This window comes from Nelumbo nucifera, chromosome 4, assembly GCF_055504915.1.
Source record: "Nelumbo nucifera cultivar China Antique chromosome 4, China Antique-T2T, whole genome shotgun sequence".
In the NCBI taxonomy this organism is placed as follows: domain Eukaryota; kingdom Viridiplantae; phylum Streptophyta; class Magnoliopsida; order Proteales; family Nelumbonaceae; genus Nelumbo; species Nelumbo nucifera.
The window spans coordinates 62,702,935-62,724,871 of record NC_142652.1 but is presented as its reverse complement, the minus strand read 5'-3'; positions in this window follow the sequence as shown (position 1 = coordinate 62,724,871).

Below are 21,937 nucleotides of genomic sequence, written 5' to 3'. Positions count from 1 at the left end.
TTATCTAATCCCCAACATTCTTATCCTTATAGGATTACATTCAAAGTTTAGATCTAATAAGAGTCTCTCCCTCTTGGGAGATTACATTCGAATTAGGACTCTAGACTCTTGCATCCGAGTTGGGCTTCTCTACTACTTGGGCTGCTTCCAGGTTCTTCTGCGAGTTGGGCTTCAGTTGTTAAATGGGCCTGACTACGAACTTGTTCTGACTTCGGGCCCGGTTTCGTAATCAATTCGGAGTCCGGAATTGTGAGTTAGGCCCAGATCACTGACTGTCGCCGAAACTGTGCAAAATCACCCAAATTGGCATATTTCCTTCCAATTGCCTTCTTTATTGCCCTGAATCGAAATACAAGAGTAATGAGTGCATTTAAGTGCTAAAGTATTGTAAAATGATGAAATTAAGGGGACAAAATATGGTTATTCTAAGTCTCATCATTCGGACTTAGAATTATGCCCAGATTACTAACTGTCGCCGAAACTATGAAAAATCACCCGATTTGCCCTGTTTTCTTCCAATTGCCTTCTTTATTGCCCTGAATCGAAATACAAGAGTAATGAGTCCATTTAGGTGCTAAATAAATGTAAAAGAGTGAATATTAGGAGATAAAAATAGGGTTCTTTTTGGTCTCATCAAGGGAGAACCTCCAACACACAATTCTCAGTTCAGAGGTTACAAAGAGAGAAGAATCTGCAGTTCGACTGCTCCTGTCTTCTGCTCTTTCCTGCTCTTTCCGCCATACCAGTTTGATCTCCACCTATGGGAATGACCAAGAAGTTTTCTTGATATTACCTTTTGGCAGAAAAGGTAATCAGAAGTCGTGCTCACTGTCCCTCCATCAAATTCTTGCTAAAGAATTAGGTTCTTGCCGAAGAGCCATCCTGCTGATTCTGCTTCATCCTGCACCGTGTCATCTTCGGTGGAAGCAGTCTTTGTATCTTTCCTTGGGCATGAACACCATTATTGGAGGTTATTGTTACTTTGTATCAAGTATAACCCTCCACTACCTTTTGGTTTCAGATTTGGTCTGGTTTAGGTTCAACATTGATCCTTGAAAATAGGGAATGTCCCTTGTGGGGGAGAGAGAAATTTTTGAAAATTTGCCCAACCTTCCTGCAGGGTTCGGCCATCCATATGATGGATCTCTCATCCCTTCAGTGGTATCAGTGCCAGGTTCAAATCTTGAACCAAAATTAACCAGATCTGGAACTGCGCAAATGGGCAGAAGGCGTTCTACCTGATTTGTGCAGATTAGCGATTTTCTGGGAAATCGGTTCCCAGATTTTGGGCGATTGATCTGAAATTAAATATTTATAAATCTGAATTATATTTAGAATTGTTCTACATATTTTTCTTGATTTTTGGGCTGTTCGTATGGTGGAGATCGAAATCTTTAATGGCGCAAGAAAACTGTGTTTTTTGTTGTTCTTTTACATTCTTGGTCTGTAAATAATTTTTTTTTTTATTTTTAGATAGAATGTATAAGAATTCAATTTTGATGTGATATTAATAAAAATTAGGTTTTCTTTTTTATTTTCATTCGAAATTGAAGCAGAAAGCGCAAGGAGGAGAATTTCGTAGATTAGGATTCGACTATATGCGATTTGCAGTTTTGGAAACTGCATGCTATGATCTAACTTTTGTTTTGCAGGTTAGCAGTCCTACGAACAGCCCTCCTTCTGATTCTTGAATGTCTTGTATCAGCAATTTAATTTCAGATCATGTTCTTGAATTAAATCTTGAATTAAAAATCAAACCCTAGACCCATTCGAACCCGATTGGACCATACTGGTTGGACCAATCTGTGGTTCGATGGGGGTTGTTCTTAGCCCTAATTTTTCACTCATGGGTCCAGGAGTTGATGGTTAATTGCAAGATGCAATTCAGCCTACACCTGTAAAACCCAGTTTTAATGTGTTAAAACTGCTTTAGCCCAATTTCAGCATAAAAGCTGTATGGGCCGAACTACTCTTTGCAAATTCAGCCCATATACCAAGATAATATTTAACAGTAATATTATGAATCTTTATGGGCTTTAATTATGGGTTTTACAGTTATTAATTGATTGGATCAATTATGATGTTCTTGCATGTGATGTATGAATGTGTGATGTGCAACATTCATGGGCCATAAGTGCTTGGCCCATGCAGATACGATAGTACCTCTTGCGCACACCATGGCTGAATGCATCTGATGAGACAGAAAAAACCATATTTTTGTCCCGTAATTTTCATCTTTTTACATCCCTTTAGCACTTAAATGAACTCATTACTCTTGTATTTCGATTCAGGGCAATAAAGAAGGCAATTGGAAGAAAACAGGGCAAATCGGGTGATTTTGCACAGTTTCGGCGACAGTCAGTAATCTGGGCCCAACTCTCAATCCCAGACTCCGAATTGGACAATTCAAGAAGAATTAGAAAGTGGAAACGAAGGCCCACAACTTTTATGTTTTGCGTTTCGACAGATTTGGCCTGCATCGAGTACGAAAATGAGCCCGAAGTCGGAGCAAGTTCGCAGCCAGGCCCATTTCACAACTTAAGCCCAACTCGAATTCAAGAGTCAAGAGTCCAAATCTCGAATGTAATCTCCAAAGAAAGAGTCTTACAGATCTAAAGTCTTGAATGTAATCCTAGAGAGATAAGAAGATTGAGATTAGATCATTAGATAAGAGATAGGATAGGATTAGTTCAAAGAAGATCAAGACTCCCTAAAGATAAGATGATCTCCTAGTAAGAGTTGGAAAAACAACCCTCTCCTTTGGCTATATAAAGAGGGAGGCGAACCAGCTCTAGCATCACTCACTCTCAGATCCAAGAGATCATCAAAAGACCAAGAAGCTCAAGAAGGCAGTTCGGCTATGGAGAAGAAAAGCATAGAGATTGCGCAGATCATGAGCAGCTAAGCTTCTTTTTCTGGTTCAAGGGGGGAGGTTCGATTGTGTCATTGTGAGGTTCTCTAGTTAGTTTATGTTCTTGCTTTCTAATTCAAGTATTCATTGATTCTTGTGCATATTTTTATTGTATGTTGATGTTAATTAGTTTGACAAGCTGAATTAATGTTGATTTTTTTACTGCTATCCATGATTTCGGTGATCCGTAATTGTCACGAATAATGGTACAAGTAGCAATTAGGTTGATATCTTTTTGGGTTAATTGTTCGTGACAGCCTTTGACCAATCTTTTAACATGGTTCAACGTAAAGGAATCAATGGAACAAGATTCAGTAATTGCAGCTATCTCAATTATTGTTATTTTTGTTTAACTGTTTTCACAAATCTTAATGTTATCACTGTTTAACATGGAACGCTATCGTACCCAGTTGAGTGGTGATAAGTGTTGATCGAATGTTGGGTTTGGTCAACTGAATTAGGAAAACACAAGGTTTATTATGGCTATCCTAATAAATCTAAGGTTAAATGCTTGAATTGTAAGAATGTTGAAATTTACCTAGGATTGATGGCCACTCGATTCAACCCGAACCCTTGAACCAGAATTCGGTAAAACTGATATTCTCTTGTTTGTTTAAGTGCTTTCTTATTCTTTTAATTTTAGTTATTAAATTTCCCCACTCAATTATAGTATCCATTCGGCTAAGAGATTACTGATTTGCTCCCTATGGGATTCGACCAAGTACCACTTTTACTGCAAATATCTTATTGTGGGACTAGTACTAATTTTGAGGGTTTCGACAACCCGTCAAAATTTTGGCGCCGTTGCCGGGGAGCAACTTTAATTTCTTAGCTGTTTCCTTCCTCTTGATAACCCCTTTTATGACTCATGCTTCTCAACGAGGTGAACTCGAGTACAACCCCGAAATTGAGAGAACCATCCGTCATTTAAGGAAGGAGGCTAACCAAAGGAAGGATCGTTCACCAAAAAGGGTGAACTCAGATTGCGAATTGCCCGCTTGTGATTTTCCCATCTTCGAAATAGAGAAAGAATGGCTGACAGAGAGAGGACATTGAGGGAGTTGGCTGCACCGATTATGAACCAACAGCCCTTATGCATCACGTACCACACTCTTGAGGTAGCTTTTGAATTGAAATCTGGTTTGATACAATTATTGCCTATATTTCATGGTTTTCCAAGAGAGGACCCTCATAAGCATCTAAAGGAACTCCATGTCGTTTGTGAAGGGATGGGATATCCATCACATGGATGCCCAAGTCTTGCGGAATGGATAAAGCGAATTTCAAAAATTTCTCCCATCTTTGTAGGTAATCGAATTCTCTATATTTAGAAAAACATGTTTTTCAAGGATCAATCTTGAATCAAGAACCAAACCAGATCTGAACCAATGGAGGTATTCACGCCCAAGGAAGGATCCAAAATATGCTCCCACTGAAGATGGCGCAGTGAAGGATGGAGCAGAATCAACAACGTTCTTCAAAAGAACTTGACCCTTCGCAAGAATCAACTGGACGGCTTGTGAGTACAGCTCCAACCAATCTTTTCCCAAAAGATTGGAATCAAGATCAGATCTTGATTTCTCCGAAAAACTGGAGATCGAACTGAAGGTGATGGTAGCGGCAGGAAGGAGGCGGTAAGAGAGAACTCGCAGGGTGCAGAAATCTCTCTTCTTGTGATTTTCAGATCTGAAGAGAATTGAACATCAACCACTAACAGTTGCCGCCCCTTTCTTCTTTCATAATCTTAAAGGTATCAGCTCCTAATCCCATTAGGAGTTGCTAATCCAAATCATATTTGGATTAGAAATCACTTTAAGTGATAAGGGATAATGCTTATCTTATCTGCAGATCAGATCAGCCATCTCCTAATCTAATTAGGAGGCTTCCAGATCTAAATCTCATTTAAATCTTGGACTCTCTAAGTGGATAAGGTCTAGGCCCAATCCTATCAGCTGATCCATCTTAGAATTCGCCCCCTTTAATTGACAGATCAAATCAGCCCAGTTCGAAATGGGCTTAAGGCCCATTTAAGGTTATGTACTCACTTAGCCTTTCAAACTATTGCCCAGTTGGACCCAAATATTGATCTACACATCAGCCACATGGGTTCAGCCCAGCCATTGTTACAAGGCCTGGCCGAATACATTGTTATGGAAAGCGCACCCCCTGAAACCCATCTTATGGGCTCTATGGGCCCAACACTTAACCTAAGTGGTCCTTGGGCCAAGTCACCTTGTAACACCTAGGGACTTGTGGGCAGATGCAAGATTAGCCCATCAGGTATTATCCTCAATGGTCTTACACTTAACCTCTCAGCCCAAAATGATCAAACACTGACCAACAAGGGAGGACCTCTCCCTCGACTGCAAGGAACAGTGTTGCACTCTCCGCTTACATGGATCCCAGGAATTAAAACCTTTTGCAAATCATTTCAAAACCATAACATATATATATATATTTTGCAAAACAAAATCTCAACAATTGAAATCGACTGCTGGCAGTCTTGGTTTTCATCAGAGAGAGTGCATCCCCGATCATTACCTTTGTCCGACAAAGGGGCTAATCTTGTCACTATGATCAACCACTCATATGAATTCTCGAACTGTCCCAACATACCTAGGTTTTGACCCCGACTAAGGATCTCACTGATTGGTACATCAAAGACACCCCAATCCGACACCTAGTGTAGTATCATAATCGAGTCTAGGGATTAGGTGTAACTTTGCAGTTTTGCCCATCTATCTCCAAGGTCCAGGGCAATACTGGAAATCTGGTCCAGTTCAAAGGTTCTATTAATCCTACACTGCTTTGGTTCTCACCCTAATCCAGTTCAAAGGATCTCACTGCTTTGGTTCTCACCCTAGTAGCTGAGAGAAGCCACCCCAACAGTTGGCCGCACACCAGTGTCAGCCTTGGCAGGATAAATCTCCCCAGACTTACCCAATGGTTGTGAACATTCTAAACTTACACAAGTCTCATTAAGTGTCCAATTTAAGGGTATTACACAGAAACACACCACAGGAACATGAATCAAATGTGTACTTTATTCATATACAATAAATTCATAATGTACATACTTCTGATTGAAGCTATGGGCATACAACTGTCTAACAGCTCCCACTTGCACTTAGGTCCAATCTAGTATAAGCCGGAGTCCCATACTTTCCACATGTTTCTCGAACACTTTCTGTGTCAGTGGCTTAGTCAATGGGTCTGCTACATTCTCTACTGATGCTACCTTCTGAATCAAGATATCCCCTCTACGAACAATCTCTCGGAGTACGTGGTACTTCCTCTCGACGTGCTTCGACTTCGAGTGGGCTCGTGGCTCCTTAGCCTGAGCAATCGTTCCATTGTTGTCACACAACAATGGGATGGGTGATGTGCTGGACGGAACTACTCCACACGGCTTCCTTGGCAGCTTCACTTGCAGCAATGTATTCGGCCTCGGTTATGGAGTCTGCTGTGGACCCTTGTTTGCTGCTTTTCCAGTAAACAGCACACGATCCTATCGTGAAAACATATCCAGATGTAGACTTTCTATCATCCGGATCCGACTGGAAATCCGCATCTGTAAACCCTTGGATCTGTAGTGAAATATCATCGAATACTAGACAAAACTCTTTTGTCCTTCGAAAGTACTTAAGAATGCATTTCACAGCTGTCCAATGCTCCTGCCCTAGGTTGGCCTGGAATTTGCTTACTACACTCACTGCCTGGGCGATGTCAGGACAAGTGCACAGCATGGCATACATGATGCTCCCTACGGCTGAGGCATAAGGAACTTCTTTCATGCTCTCGATCTCCTCAGAGATCTTTGGAGACATCTTCTTGGAGAGATTGACTCCATGCCTGAAAGGAACATTTTCTTTCTTGGAGTTTTCCATGCTGTATCTCTTGACTATTTTGTCAATATAAGTAGATTGGGATAATCCAATTATCCGCTTCGATCTATCTCTATAGAGTCGAAGACCCAGTATATAGGAGGCTTCTCTAAGGTCTTTCTTGGAGAATTGTTGGGATAGCCATACTTTTATCGTAGTTAACATTCCCACATCATTCCCAATGAGCTGAATGTCATCTACATACAGAACCAGAAACGTAACCTTGTCACCACTGGTCTTCCTGTAAACACAGGGTTCATCCAGATTTTGCTCAAAATCAAACTTTTTGACCGTAGAGTCAAATCGGATGTTCCAACTTCTAGAAACTTGCTTGAGTCCATATATGTATCTATTCAACTTATAGACCATGTGTTCCTGACCTGCAGCTACAAAACCATGCGATTGCTGCATATAGATATCTTTAGTAAGATCTCCATTCAGGAACGCAGTTTTGACATCCATCTGCCAAATCCCATAGTCATAGTAAGCTGCTACAGCTAGCAGGATCCTAATGGATTTAAGCATGGCCACGGGCGAAAAGGTTTCCTCATAATCGATGCCTTCTTTTTGAGTGTATCCTTTCGCCACCAGATGAGCTTTGTAGGTCTCAACCCCGCCACCGGGGCCCTTCTTCCTCTTGTAGATCCATTTGCAACCAATTGCTTTTACCCCGGAGGACGGATCCACTAGAGTCCAGACTCCATTGGTCTCCATTGAGTCCATCTCAGCTCTCATGGCATCTACCCATTTAAGGGAGTTTATGTCCAACATAGCTTCCGTATAAGTTACGGGATCCTCTTCACTAGTCAAGGTTTCGACCAGGTAACTATCCTGATTATAACCAAAACGGATCGGTGGCCTGGACACCCAGGTAGATTTTCTAGGTTTGTCACTACCTGGAACTTGTGGGACACCTCCCACTACATCTGAGCTCTCCTCATCAAGAACAATTTCCTGACGAAGATTGTCCAGGATGTAGTCATTTTCCAAGAATTGTGCATTCCGACTGCAGAATACCTTCTGCTCACTTGGATCATAGAATAGGTAGCCCACTGAGCCCTTTGGGTAGCCTACGAATAGGCAATGGCTGGTTTTGGATTCCAATTTGTCCAGATTCATTGTTTTAACGTGAGCCAGACAACCCCAAATCTTCAAGTGTCGTACACTTGGTTTCTTTCCGGTCCAAAGCTCATAGGGAGTCTTAGGAACCGATTTGGTTGGAACCCGGTTCAGCACGTATATCACAATCTCTAATGCGTATCCCCAAAAGGATGTGGGTAACTCTGAATGGATGAGAAGTGACCGGACCATATCTAATTGGGTCCTATTCCTCCTCTCTGAAACACTGTTAAGTTGTGGTGTAGCAGGAGGAGCTAACTATGATACTATCCCGTTTACCTTTATGTAGTCCCTGAATTCGTCAGAGAGATATTCGTCGCCTCAATCTGATCGAAGGGACTTAATTTCTCTCCCTAACTGTTTCTCGATCTCTTGTCTGAACTCTTTGAACTTTTCAAAGGATTCATACTTATGTCTCATTAGGTACACGTAACCATACCGAGAATAGTCATCGGTGAATGTAATGGAATACACATGTTGGTTACGGGTCCTAACACTCAGGGGACCACATACATCAGTATGTATAAGGTCAAGTGTGCCTGTACATCTTTCAGGCATACCATTAAATGGCCTCTTTGTCATCTTACCCTGAAGGCAAGGCTCACAAGTGCGAAGATCTTTTACAGTAAGAAAATCCAAAGGACTATCCTTTACCAGTCTTGTGATTTGGTCAATACCAATATGGCCAAGTCGGTAATGCCACAGGCACGTGGGATTAACTGTATCACGTCCTCTTTTCTTGGGGATTTTGGTCGACGTATTTCGGCTATGTTGACACAAGATTCGAAATTACCTTTCTTGGATTCCAGGTACTAAGGACAGTTCCTCTTCTAGTGGCTGGTTTGTTTGCAGAAGTGACATGCATCTGCTGTCCTGTCCTTCTTCTGCTTTTTGGGTTTGGTAGTATTCTTCTAAGGCTTCTTTGCCTTCCTCTTTTTCTTGCACTTTGTTAGATTCAACAAGCATCACCACAGGCTCATCCTTCTTAAGTAAGTCCTTGGCCCTTTGCAACATATTGCTAAACTCTTGGACGCTGACATTCAGCTTGTTCATCTTGTAGTTTAATATGAACCCATTGAAGGAAGAGGGCAAGGAGTTCAGAATGGCATCTATTTGAGTGCCAAGATCTAGCCCGGATCCAAGGGCTTCCAGCTCATTAATGTATCCCATCATCCGAAAACAATGGTCGTGAACTTTCTGCCCCTTGAACATCTGAGCGGTCATGAAAATTTTCAAGACCTTCTGTCGAGTAGAACGGTTCTGCTCTTCGTACATTGTTTTCAGACTGTCCAATATGTCCTTAGCGAGTTTGATCTGATCGAACTGCCTCTATAATGAGTTGTCCAAAGAAGCAACGACATAGCAGCGGGCTAGGGAGTTTTTATCCTCCCAATCTTGGAATTCTCTCCTACGGGCTTCAGAAGCCCTATCACCCGAACGTTCCGGGGCAGGAGACTTGACTACCTTCTCCAATTTTTCAGATGATAAAACCAGCATTCGGTTACTGTACCAGTCGGCATAGTTTGGGCCCTTAAGCTTGTTGTCGTCAAGAAGCTTTGCAAATTGTCCGTTTGCCATTTTCTGATAAAACAACAAATATCAGTCCACAACCTTACTTGATTCATGTTCAAATCATAGACATGGATTTTAATCTATGTTCCATTCCCATTTGTTCATCTCTGAGTTTTCTCCCCTGCTCAGGGACGAAGATAGCGACTTGTCTTTGCAAATGTGGGAAACCACGTAGGGTGCATGGAGCCAACTGTTTCAGCTGCAAAACCCCACCACCTTGCTGTGAAGGATCATATCCACTCATCATATGAGTTTTCCCTTTGGCCTCTATCAGACAATGTTCAGAGCCGTTTTCAGGTAAACCTTTCTGTCCAGTGAGTGCTCTCACCCATCATATTCGTGAACGCCAAGGTACCGTGAGAGAGTTCCCATTTTCTGGTGAAGCCCCTCCCACATCGGTCAATGACGCCCCTATCATCTTATGAAACACTTAGACAAGCCCAACAACAAATGGATAGCCCATTTTCTGGTGCGTTTCCTCATTACTGAAGGACCCATCGTCATGCTAATGATGGAAGGCCTTTAGAGAGTTCATCACATGAATCTCCCGATCACATGCACTCATATTTACTGGAGGGAACAAGAATTACACCCTAGCTTATTTTAGGTCAAACCAAAGTGGCTCCCACTGACTTTTCATAAAGTCAGATTTCGGTGGGCCTAAATCGGCTAGGGTTCTGCACGTAACCTCTTCAGGAGGTGTGGAGCCCACCATTGAGGGAGGTCATCCAATGACCAAGAGGGACACCATGGCAATGATGTGCATTCAGCCATGGTGTGCGCAAGAGCCACTATCGAATCTGCATGGGCCAAGCACTTATGGCCCATGAACGTAGCACATTACACATCCATACATCGCATGCAGGGAGGAATTGATCCAATCAATTAATTATCTGTAAAAGCCCATTTGAAGCCCATTTTAGTCTATAATATTAACAATTAATATCATCTAGGTATATGGGCTGAATTAGGGTTACCCAGTTTTAACAATTTAAAGTGGGCTTGTTCTTTTGAAGTGGGCTTTTGGCAGTTTTAACAATTTAAAATTGGGCCTTACAGGTTGGGCCGAATTAAATATCCAATTAATTATCAATGCTCAGGCCCATTAAACAAAAATTAGGGCTGATATATAGCCTTAATCGAACCCTAGATTTGGTCCAAACAATTTGAACCAATCTTGGTTCGAATGGGTCTGGGGTTTGATTTTTAATTAAATCTTTAATTCAGGAAAATAATCTGAAATTAAAGAACTGATAAAAAAAACAAGAATCAGTCAATCCAGGGCTGTTCGTACAATCCATTCTGCAAAACAGAGGTTAGATCACAGAATGCAGTTTCATAAATTGCAAATCGCAGGTAGCGAATCTCCCATCTGCGAAATCTCCTTCCTTGCGTCGCCATCTTCGATCCAAAAATAAAATAAATAGAAAACCTAATTTCTATTATAATTACATCAGATCGAATACCTAATACATTGAGTCTAAAAATAAATAAAAAAATTATTTACAGACCAAATGTAAATGAATAAATCAAGAAACTGCAATTCTTGCAGGTTCCCTATGCAAACCAAGAATTCGATCTCCTTTTGTACGAACAACCCATAAATCAAGAAAATCATAAAGAACTATTCTAAACAATAATCATATTTATATAAAATTAATTTCAGATTATTCACCCATTAATTTTGGGAACAAATTTCCCAAAACCCATATCTGCGCAAATCGGGTAGAACACCTTCTGCCCATTTGCGCAAGTTCAGATCTGAATTAAATTGATTCAAGATTTGAACCATGGCTCTGATACCACTGAAGGGATGGGATATCCAACACATGGACGCCGAAATCTTGCGGAATGGATAGGGCGAATTTCAAAAATTTCTTCCATCTTTGTAGGGAATCGAATTCCCTATATTTAGAAAAACATGTTTTTCAAGGATCAATTTTGAATCAAAAACCAAACCAGATCTGAACCAAAATGAATAGGAGGGAGGATGTACCTGATACAGAGAAGCAATATCTCCCAATGGAGGTGTTCACGCCCAAGGAAGGATCCAAAATCTGCTTCCACTGAATATGGCACAGTGCAGGATGGAGCAAAATCAGCAAAGTTCTTCCTAAAGAACTTGACCCTTCGCAAGAATCAACTGGACGGCTTGTGAATACAGCTCCAACCAATCTTTTCCCAAAAGATTAGAGTCAAGATCAGATCTTGATTTCTCCCAAGAACTGGAGATCGAACTGAAGGTGATGGCGGCGGCAGGAAGAAGGCGGCAAGAGAGAATTCGCAGGGTGCAGAAATCTCTCTTCTTGTGATTTTCAGCTCTGAAGATAATTGAACATCAACCACTAACAGTTGCCGCCCCTTTCTTCTTTCATAACCTTAAAGGGATCAGCTCCTAATCCCATTAGGAGTTGCTAATCCAAATCATATTTGGATTAGAAGTCCCTTTAAGTGATATGGGATAACCCTGATCTTATCTGCAGATCAGATCAGCCATCTCCTAATCTAATTAGGAGGCTTCCATATCTAAATCTCATTTAGATCTTGGACTCTCTAAGTGGATAGGACCTAGGCCCAATCCTATCAGCTGATCCATCTCAAAATTCGCCCCCTTTAACTGACTGATCAAATCAGCCCAGTTCAAAATGGGCTTAAGGCCCATTTAAGGTTATGTACTCACATAGCCTTCCAAACTGCTGCCCAGTTGGGCTTCCTTGTATGGTATGGGACCCAAACACTGATTTATACATCAGCCACATGGGTTCAACCCAACCTTTGTTACAAGGACTGGCCGAATACACTGTTATGGATAGTGCACCCCCTGAAACCCATCTTATGGGCTCTATGGGCCCAACACTTACCCTAAGTGGTCCCTAGGCCAAGCCACCTTGTAACACCTAGTGACTTGTGGGCAGATGCAAGATTAGCCCATCAGGTATTATCCTCAATGGTCTTACACTTAACCTCTCAGCCCATAATGATCAAACACTGCCCGACAAGGGAGGACCTCTCCCACGAATGCAAGGAACAGTGTTGCACTCTCCGCTTACATGGATCCCGGGAATTAAAACCTTTTGCAAATCATTTCAAAACAATAACATATATATATATATATATATATAAATATATTTTGCAAAACAAAATTTCAACAATTGAAATCAGCTGCCGGCAGTCTTGGTTTCCATCAGAGAAAGTGCATCCCCGATCATTACCTTTGTCCGACAAAGGGGCTGATCCTGTCACTATGATCACCCACTCAGATGAATTCTCGGACTGTCCCAACATACCCAGGTTTTGACCCCCACTAAGGATCCCACTGATTGGTACATTAAAGACAGCCCAATCTGACACCTAGTGTAGTTTCATAATCGAGTCTAGGGGTTAGTTGTAACTTTGCAGTTTTGCCCATCTATCTCCAAGGTCCAGGGCAATACTGGAAATCTGGTCCGGTTCAAAGGTTCTATTAATCCTACACTACATGTGCTTCGGGTCTCACCCTGGTTGCTGAGACAAGCCACCCCAACAGTTGGCCGCACACAAGTGTCAGCCTTGGCAGGATAAATCTCCCCAGACTTACCCAATGGTTGTGAACATTCTAAACTAACACAAGTCTCATTAAGTGTCCAGTTTAAGGGTATTACACAGAAACACACCACAGGAACATGAATCAAATGTGTACTTTATTCATTTACAATAAATTCATAATGTACATAATTCTTATTGAAGCTAAGGGCATACAACTGTCTAACAGTCTGTGCAAGCATGAAGCCCCAAGGTATGACCGAGGACCAGGTATAACTCATAGCCTTTCCATTTACTTTTAAAGATAAAGCAAAGGATTGGTTGTATATTCTTCCTCTCGGTTCAATACGCACATGGGATGAGATGAACAGGATATTTTTAGATAAATATTTTCCTGCATCCCGGGCTGCAAATATAAGAAAAGAAATATGTGGAGTTCGGCAGTTTGGTGGTGTCCACACCACCAAATACCCGAACAACTATTAATCCAATACTTCTACGAAGGGCTGTAGCCCATGGATAGACGTTTGGTCGATGCAGCCAGTGGAGGAGGTAAGCCATTTAAATTTAGAAAATTCACAGCAGTTCGGTGCAAGGACAGACGGTACCATTAGAAGGGCTAATGAGGTAAGCCGTGTAAATTTAGAAAATCAGATTTCTAACTTAACTACTTTGGTAACACAACTTGCTTCAAGACAATTATAAACTGCCAGGGTGTGTGGTATCTGTTCAATTCTTGGCCATCCTACGGACATGTGTCCATCATTGCAAGATGGTTTGATGCAGCAAGTCAATGCCGTAGAAGGATTCCCGGGCCAGCCCCAATGAAAGTTTGATCCCTACTCCAATTACTACAATCCAGGGTGGAGAGATCATCCAAACCTATGCTACGGTAACCAAGGAGGACAGCAGCAGTATCAGCCCCATTTTTTCAGTCGACAGCCCTAGTTTTCAACACCCATCACAGCGCAAGGCCAACCCCCGAATTCAGGTACGTCATTAGAAGATATAGTTAAGGCTCTAGCTACTAACTCAGCAATTTCAGCAGGAAACAAGAGCCAACATTCAGAATTTGGGGAATCAAATCAGCCAACTTGCCACTTCCATTAGCATGTTGGAGGCGCGGAGCTCCGGGAAACTACCATCACAAACGGTAGTCAACCCCAAGGAGAATGTAAGTGCAATGGTGTTGAGAAGCGGGAAGGAACTACAGCTATAACCTACCTCACCAAGGAAGGCTGATAAAGGACAAGAGCAGGTACAGGACTCAAACGAGAACCCCATTAAGGTAGGAGTTGGAGAGAATGTTTCAGCCATGATCAAAAGGACCTTACCAGAAAAACATGTTGATCCAAGTATGTTCACCCTACCCTTTGTGATTGGCAATAAGCAAATCGAGCATGCCATGCTAGACTTAGGTGCATCTATCAATGTCATGCCATACTCGATTTACTATGCTTTGAGATTAGGTCCTTTAAAGGAAACTAAAATTGTTATCCAATTAGCTGATCGTTCTAATGCCTACCCAGAAGGGACTGTTGAGAATGTAATGGTGCAGGTTAACGATTTAATTTTCCCAGCTGATTTTTACATTCTGAAAATGGAGGAGGACACGATTGAAGGTTCAGCCCCACTTTTATTAGGCAGGCCATTCATGAAAATGGCCAAGACCAAAATAGATGTGGATGAGGGTACCCTCTCCATCGAGTTTGACAGGGAGACTATTAAATTTAATATTTTTGAAGCTATGAAGTACCCAAATGAAGACCATTCAATATATTCGGTTGGCACTATTGCTCCAACTGTGCAGGAAATTTTTGGAAAGGACATGAATGAGGAGCTAGAATCAAGTGCACAATTGGATACGAAGGCCTCTATTAAAGATTTGAACCCGCCCACGATGGATGGAAGGGGAGCACACTGGAAGTTGCAACCACGAGAGTTAAAATAGCAAAGGAGGACGTCGAGCATAACGACGTTAAACAATTGCACTTGTGGGAGGCAACCCATTGTGTTTAGTTAATTTTGTTATTTTGTTTGGTTTTGATTTTTGTGTTTAGCAGGAACCCAACAAGACAAACAGGGAAGTACCCCCAAATCCTTCTACTTTATGCATAATCACATACATTGGGGACAATGCATAACTTAATTGTGGGGGGATTAGGGAAATCTGATGGAAATTTGGGATACCTTACCTTCTTGAAATTTCTGCTCCCGGAAACTTATCCTTGAACGATTTCAACTTATTACGAATCATGAGCTTAGGCTGAATGGATAGGATAGGATGCAAGCATGACTAACTGAATCTTTCTTGGCTGCATATGGTACATCATGATGTTAATTGATCAATAGGCAAGATGCATAAGGGTTTGATTGATTTTCACATAATTATCTTGTTAGACAGTTTTGTATGCACTTAGCTTCAATCAGAACGATGTACTTTATGAGTTTATTGTAAATGAATAAAGATACATATTTGATTCATGTTCCCTTGGTATGTTTCTGTGTAATACCCTTAAACTGGACACTTAATGAGATTCGTGTTAGTTTAGAATGTTCACAGCCAGTGGGTCGGTCTGGGGAGACCTATCCTGACAAGGTTGACACTGTGGTGCCACCAAGTCGGTTGGGGTGGCCTGTCTCAGCTTCCAGGGTGAGACCCTAGGCACATACAGTGTAGGATTAATTGAATCTTTGAACTGGACCAGATTTCCAGTATTGCCCTGGACCTTGGAGATTGATGGGCAAAACTGGAAAGTTACACCCGACCCCTACACTCAATTATGATACTGCACTAGGTGTCGGATTGGGCTATCTTTGATGTACCAATCAGTGAGATCCTTAGCGGGGGTCAAAACCTGGGTATGTTGGGACAGTCCGAGAATTCATCTGAGTGGGTGATCATAGTGATAGGATCAGCCCCTTTGACAAAGGTAATGATCGGGGATGCACTCTCACTGATGGAAACCAAGACTGCCGGCAGCCGATTTCAACTGTTGAGATTTGTTTTGCAAAATATATTTTATATAAGATATAAAAGTATATAAATTATGGTTTCTAAAATGTTTGCAAGAAGGTTTTAATTCCCGAGATCCATATGAGTGGAGAGTGCAACACTGTTCCTTGCAGCCGAGGGAGAGGTCCTCTCTTGTCGGGCAGTGTATGATCATTATGGGCTGAGAGGTTAAGTGTAAGACCATTGACGATAACACATGATGGGCTAATCTTGCATTTGCCCACAATCCCTGTGTGTTACAAGGTGGCTTGGCCCAGGGACCACTTAGTGTAAGTGTTGGGCCCATAGAGCCCATTTGATGGGTTTCAGGGGGTACATTGTCTTTAGCAGTGCATTCGGCCAGGTCTTGTAACAAAGGCTGGGCTGAACCCATGTGGCTGATGTGTAGATCAGTGCTTGGGTCCCACTCCATACAAAGAAGCCCAACTGGGCAGCAGTTTGGAAGGCTTTTTGAGTACATAACCTTAAATGGGCCTTAAGCCCTTTTCGAACTGGTTTGATTTGATCAGTCACTTAAAGGGGGCGAATTCTGAAGTGGGTCAGCTAAAAGGATTGGGCTTAGACCCTATCCACTCAGAGAGTCCAAGATCTAAATGAGATTTAGATCTAGAAACCTCCTAATTATATTAGGAGATAGCTGATCTGATCTGCAGATAAGATAAGGATTATCCCTTATCACTAAGGGACTTCTAACCCAAATATGATTTGGATTAGCAACTCCTAATCTGATTAGGAGCTGATCCCTTTGAGATTATAAAAGGGGAAAGGGGCGGCAGTCTTTTACATGATCAACAGCATTCTTCTCTTTGAAGAATGAGAGATTGAGAGATTTCCTGCATACTGCGAATTCTCTCCTCCGCCACCTACTTGCCATTGCCATTCCTTCAGTTCGATCTCCAGTTGTTGGGAGCAATCAAGATTTGATCTTGATCTCAATCTTTTAGGAAAAGATTGGTTGGAGCCGTACTCACAAGCCGTCCAGTTGATTCTTGCAAAGGGTCAAGTTCTTTTGAAGAACATTGTTGATTCTGCTCCATCCTTCACTGCGCCATCTTCAGTGGGAGCAGATTTTGGATCCTTCCTTGGGCGTGAATACCTCCATTGGGAGATAGTATTTCTCCGTATCAGGTATAATCCTCTCCCACTCCTTTTGGTTCAGATCTGGTTCAGTTTATGGTTCAAGATTGATCCTTGAAAATATGATTTTCTAAATAGGGAATACGATTCCCAGTTGAAGGGAGAGATAAATTTTTTGAAATTCACACCTTATTCCGCAGACTTTGGGCGTCCATAGGATGGATCTCTCATCCCCTCATATCTATCAAACATGGGTTGTTTTTTCTAGAACTTGTTGTGTTAGGCATATAGAGATCACGATCAACGAATTCATGGATCAGGCGGTGAAACCCTGTAACTCTTGTGTAAAAAAAAAAATGAAAATAAAATCGTGACTAGTGTGAGATGGAGCATAAAATGCACTCACATCTAGAAATGAAAGCAAGTGTGAGATGGAGCATAAAATGCACTCACATCTTGAAAAGAAGGCAAGGGTGAGATGGAGCATAAAATGCACTCACCCTAAAACCCCAACCCCATTCTCACCTTCAGATCCTAGGAATTCATACTAAGTGGTGGAGATGTGATATATAGCAAGCTTATGGCAATAAGGACACCTTGTTTTGGCTTAAGAAACAAATAAAGGTAAGTGAATCAGGCTGTATTGGTTCGTTAAAAGCAATGAGTACTCGTTCAGCCCGGGAAGGCTTGTCTCCTTCACTATCGATTTAATGGGACCATGAGGAATGGTGATTTGCGATCACTCTTGGACAAGAAAAAGGGGAGAAAGAGATGGAAGAGGGAAAGTTACCAGGATTGGACTGAAGCATGCAACGAACCAGGCCTCATGTAGAGAAAAAGAAAGATTGAAAATCAGTAGTTGGTTTCTTTTGTGTTACTTGAGTTTTGCCTTGCCCTAGGACAGGCAAAGTTTAAGTGTGGGGGGAATTGATGGGACTGAAAAAACCATATTTTTGTCCCCTAATTTTCATCTTTTTACATCACTTTAGCATTTAAATGAACTCATTACTCTTGTATTTCAATTCAGGGCAATAAATAAGGCAATTGGAAGAAAACAGAGCAAATCGGGTGATTTTGCACAATTTCGGTGACAGTCAGTAATCTGGGTCTAACTCTCAATTCCAGACTCTGAATTGGATAATTCAAGCAGCATTAGAAATAAGAAAGGAAGGCCCACAACTTTTATATTTTGGGTTTCGACAGATTCGGCCCGCATCGAGTATAAACACGAGCCCGAAGTTGGAGCAAGTTCGCAGCCAGGCCCATTTCACAACTTAAACCCAACTCGAATTCAAGAGTCAAGAGTCCAAATCTCGAATGTAATCTCCAAAGAGAGAGTCTTATCAGATATAAAGTCTTGAATGTAATCCTAGAGAGATAAGAAGATTGAGATTAGATCATTAGATAAGAGATAGGATAGGATTAGTTCAAAGAAAATCAAGACTCCCTAAAGATAAGATGATCTCCTAGTAAGAGTTGGAAAAACAACCCTCTCCTTTGGCTATATAAAGAGGGGGGCGAACCAGATCTAGCATCACTCACTCTCAGATCCAAGAGATCATCAAGAAGACCAAGAAGCTCAAGAAGGCAATTTGGCTATGGAGAAGAAAAGCATAGAGATTGCACAGATCATGAGCAGCTAAGCTTCTTTTTCTGGTTCAAGGGGGGAAGTTCGATTGTGTCATTGTGAGGTTCTGTAGTTAAGTTATTTTCTTGCTTTCTAATTCAAGTATTCATTGATTCTTGTGCATATTTTTATAGGATGTTGATGTTTATTAGTTTGACAAACTGAATTAATGTTGATTTTCCTACTGCTATCCATGATTTCGGTGATCCATAATTGTCACGAATAATGGTACAAGTAGCAATTAGGTTGATATCTTTTTGGGTCAATTGTTCATGACAGCCTTTGACCAATGTTTTAACATGGTTCAACCTAAAGGAATCGATGGAACAAGATTCAGTAATTGCAGCTATCTCAATTATTGTTATTTTGGTTTAACTGTTTTCACAAATCTTAATGTTATCACTGTTTAACATGGAACGCTATCGTACCCAGTTGAGTGGTGATAAGTGTTGATCGAATGCTGGGTTTGGTCAACTGATTTAGGAAAACACAAGGTTTATTATGGCTATCATAATAAATCTAAGCTTAAATGCTTGAATTGCAAGAATGTTGAAATTTACCTAGGATCGATGGCCAATCTATTCAACCCGAACCCTTGAACCAAAATTCGGTAAGGCTGATTTTCTCTTGTTTGTTTATGTGCTTTCTTATTCTTTTAATTTAAGTTATTAAATTTCCCTACTCAATTATAGTATCCATTCGGCTAAGAGATTACTGATTTGCTCCCTGTGGGATTCAACCTAGCACCACTTTTACTGCAAATATCTTATTGTGGGACTAGTACTAATTTTGAGGGCTTCGACAACCCGTCAACATCGTTGCCATGGTGTTCCTAAAGATCATTGGATGATCACCTTTCGTGGTGGGCTCCACTCCTCCCCAAGAGGAACCGTGCGGAACCCTAGCCGTTTAGGGCCCACCTAAACCAGGCTTTATGTAAGTCAGTGGGAGCCACTTTGGTTTGACCTAAATTAAACTAGGGCGTAATATTTCATTCCCTCCACTGAAATATAAGGGCATGTGATAGGGAGATTCATATGATGAACTCTTTAAAGGCCTTCCATCATTAGCATGAAGATGGGTCCTTCAGTAATGAGGAAACGCACCATTAAATTGGGCTATCCATTTGCTGTTGGATTTGTTGGATTGTTTCATATGATGATAGGGGTGTCATAGACGGATGTGGGAGGGGCCTATCCTAATATGAAAGACTCTCTCACGGTACCTTGGTGTTCACGAATATGATGGGTGAGCACTCACTGGACAGAAAGGTTTAACCTAAAATGGCAATGAACCTTGTTTGACAGAGGCCAAAGGGAAAACTCATAAGATGAGTGGATTTGATCATTCACAAAAAAAGTGGTGGGGTTATGCAGTTGAAACAGTTAGCTCCATGCACCCTGGTGGGGGTCGAATCCAACCAAAGATAAAAAGTCTTGCTCGAAGTGAATAATTTGTATGTAGTGATGAGCAAGGTCATCTCTGCAAGGATTGGGTGGATTTATTTCCAAGTAAATGAAGTAGGGGGTTGTGAAGATAAGGAAGATAAGATGAAATAAAAGAAAATAACAGAAAGCAAAGATCAAATCGATGGATGATAGCTTCTAGTTGAAGGGACAAGTTCAGCTTTGATTCTTATCATTGATCCTCAATGCAAGGATAAATTCATATGTTTACGAATAAATTGGTTATAGCCATTAACAAGCTCTAACAGCCAGCCTCTACTCATATTATTCGACAACCAAAACAAGCTCTTTGATTGCTTCTCTTATTAATAGATACTCCTAAACAAGCTCTTAAGATTTAATCTATTAATAGCATTAAGAGGGGAGAGACCCAATTCTGGTCAGCGATCTCACAAGCTTGGACCGTTTAAACCAGATCATATATCATCCTAACATAGATCAAAAACTTTTTTGCAATCAATTTATGTTAATTGCCACCCTGATTAAACCTACCAATCATATACGAAATTAGAGGTTCAATCCGCAATAGATTATTCTCATTGAATGAGCAAGGGGACCTTGCTTAATCAATAAAAATAATCTTAACAGGAAATCGCAGAAAACATATGAATACCCATAAACAATGAATTAAAATAAAAATCAATTAGATCTCACAATGTTATAGAATCAAAGCTTCCCTAACCCTTCAACTAGAAAATAAAACCTTACAGACACTTCATGATGAAATCACAGCTTCCAGATAAAAGGGGCGAACTCTGCTTCTTCCTCCTTGGTTGTCGATTGCTCTCTTTGAAGGTTGAATCTCTTTTGGAGGATTTAATGGTGCCCTTGGGTGCTAGTCCACCCCCTTTATATAGACTTAGGAGGTAGTTGTCTCCTGCTCCTCTAAGGAGTTCTTTCTTCATTGGGAGTTTAGTTCTCTAATAGATAATGCCTAGATTAGATCTAATCTACTCATATCTCTTAACTGGTAATCTTAATCTCTTTTATCTTTCTCGAAAATTGAATCTGATAGGACTCTTTGATGATTCTTATTCATGCATGCTAAATTTGTATTGGGCTTTCTCAACGAATTTGGCCGTTGCAAGGCTTCTCTGTGAATTAGGCTTCTCTACGAACTAGGCTTCTCTACAAATTGGCTTAGACTTCGGGCTCGATTTTAACCTCGATGCATTCCGAATCTATCACACCACCGAATGGGAGAGTTATGCCCAGATTACCGCACGACGCCGAAACTCTACAAAATTACGCGATTAGCCTTGTTTTTTACCTAACGCCTTCTTTCGTGCCCTAAATCGAAATACAAAAATATTGAGTCCAATTAGGTACTAAATAAGTGTAAAAGACTGAATATTAAGGGATAAAAATATGAGAAATTTTATTCTCATCAAATCCCCCCACACTTAGACCTTGCCCGTCCTTGGGCAAGACAAAATTCAAGCCAACTAAACAAACAACTATCCTACCGATCTTTAAACTCAATCTTCCTTCATCTTTTTCCACAAATATCCTAGGTCAGTTATTGTGAACTGCTAAATCAACACAACCAAGTTATACTCAACTCATCTATCAGCCAATCCCTTCTTTACTACTACAAACCAAGTTGTAAACTAGGGAAAACATTTTTCCTTGCTCTCTTTTTTTTGTTCTTTTCTTTTCTTTTTCTCTCCTTGGTGGAAGTGAGTGTATTTTATGCTCCATCTCACTTTTAGGATTACTTGGTCAGTAGGTGCATTTTATGCT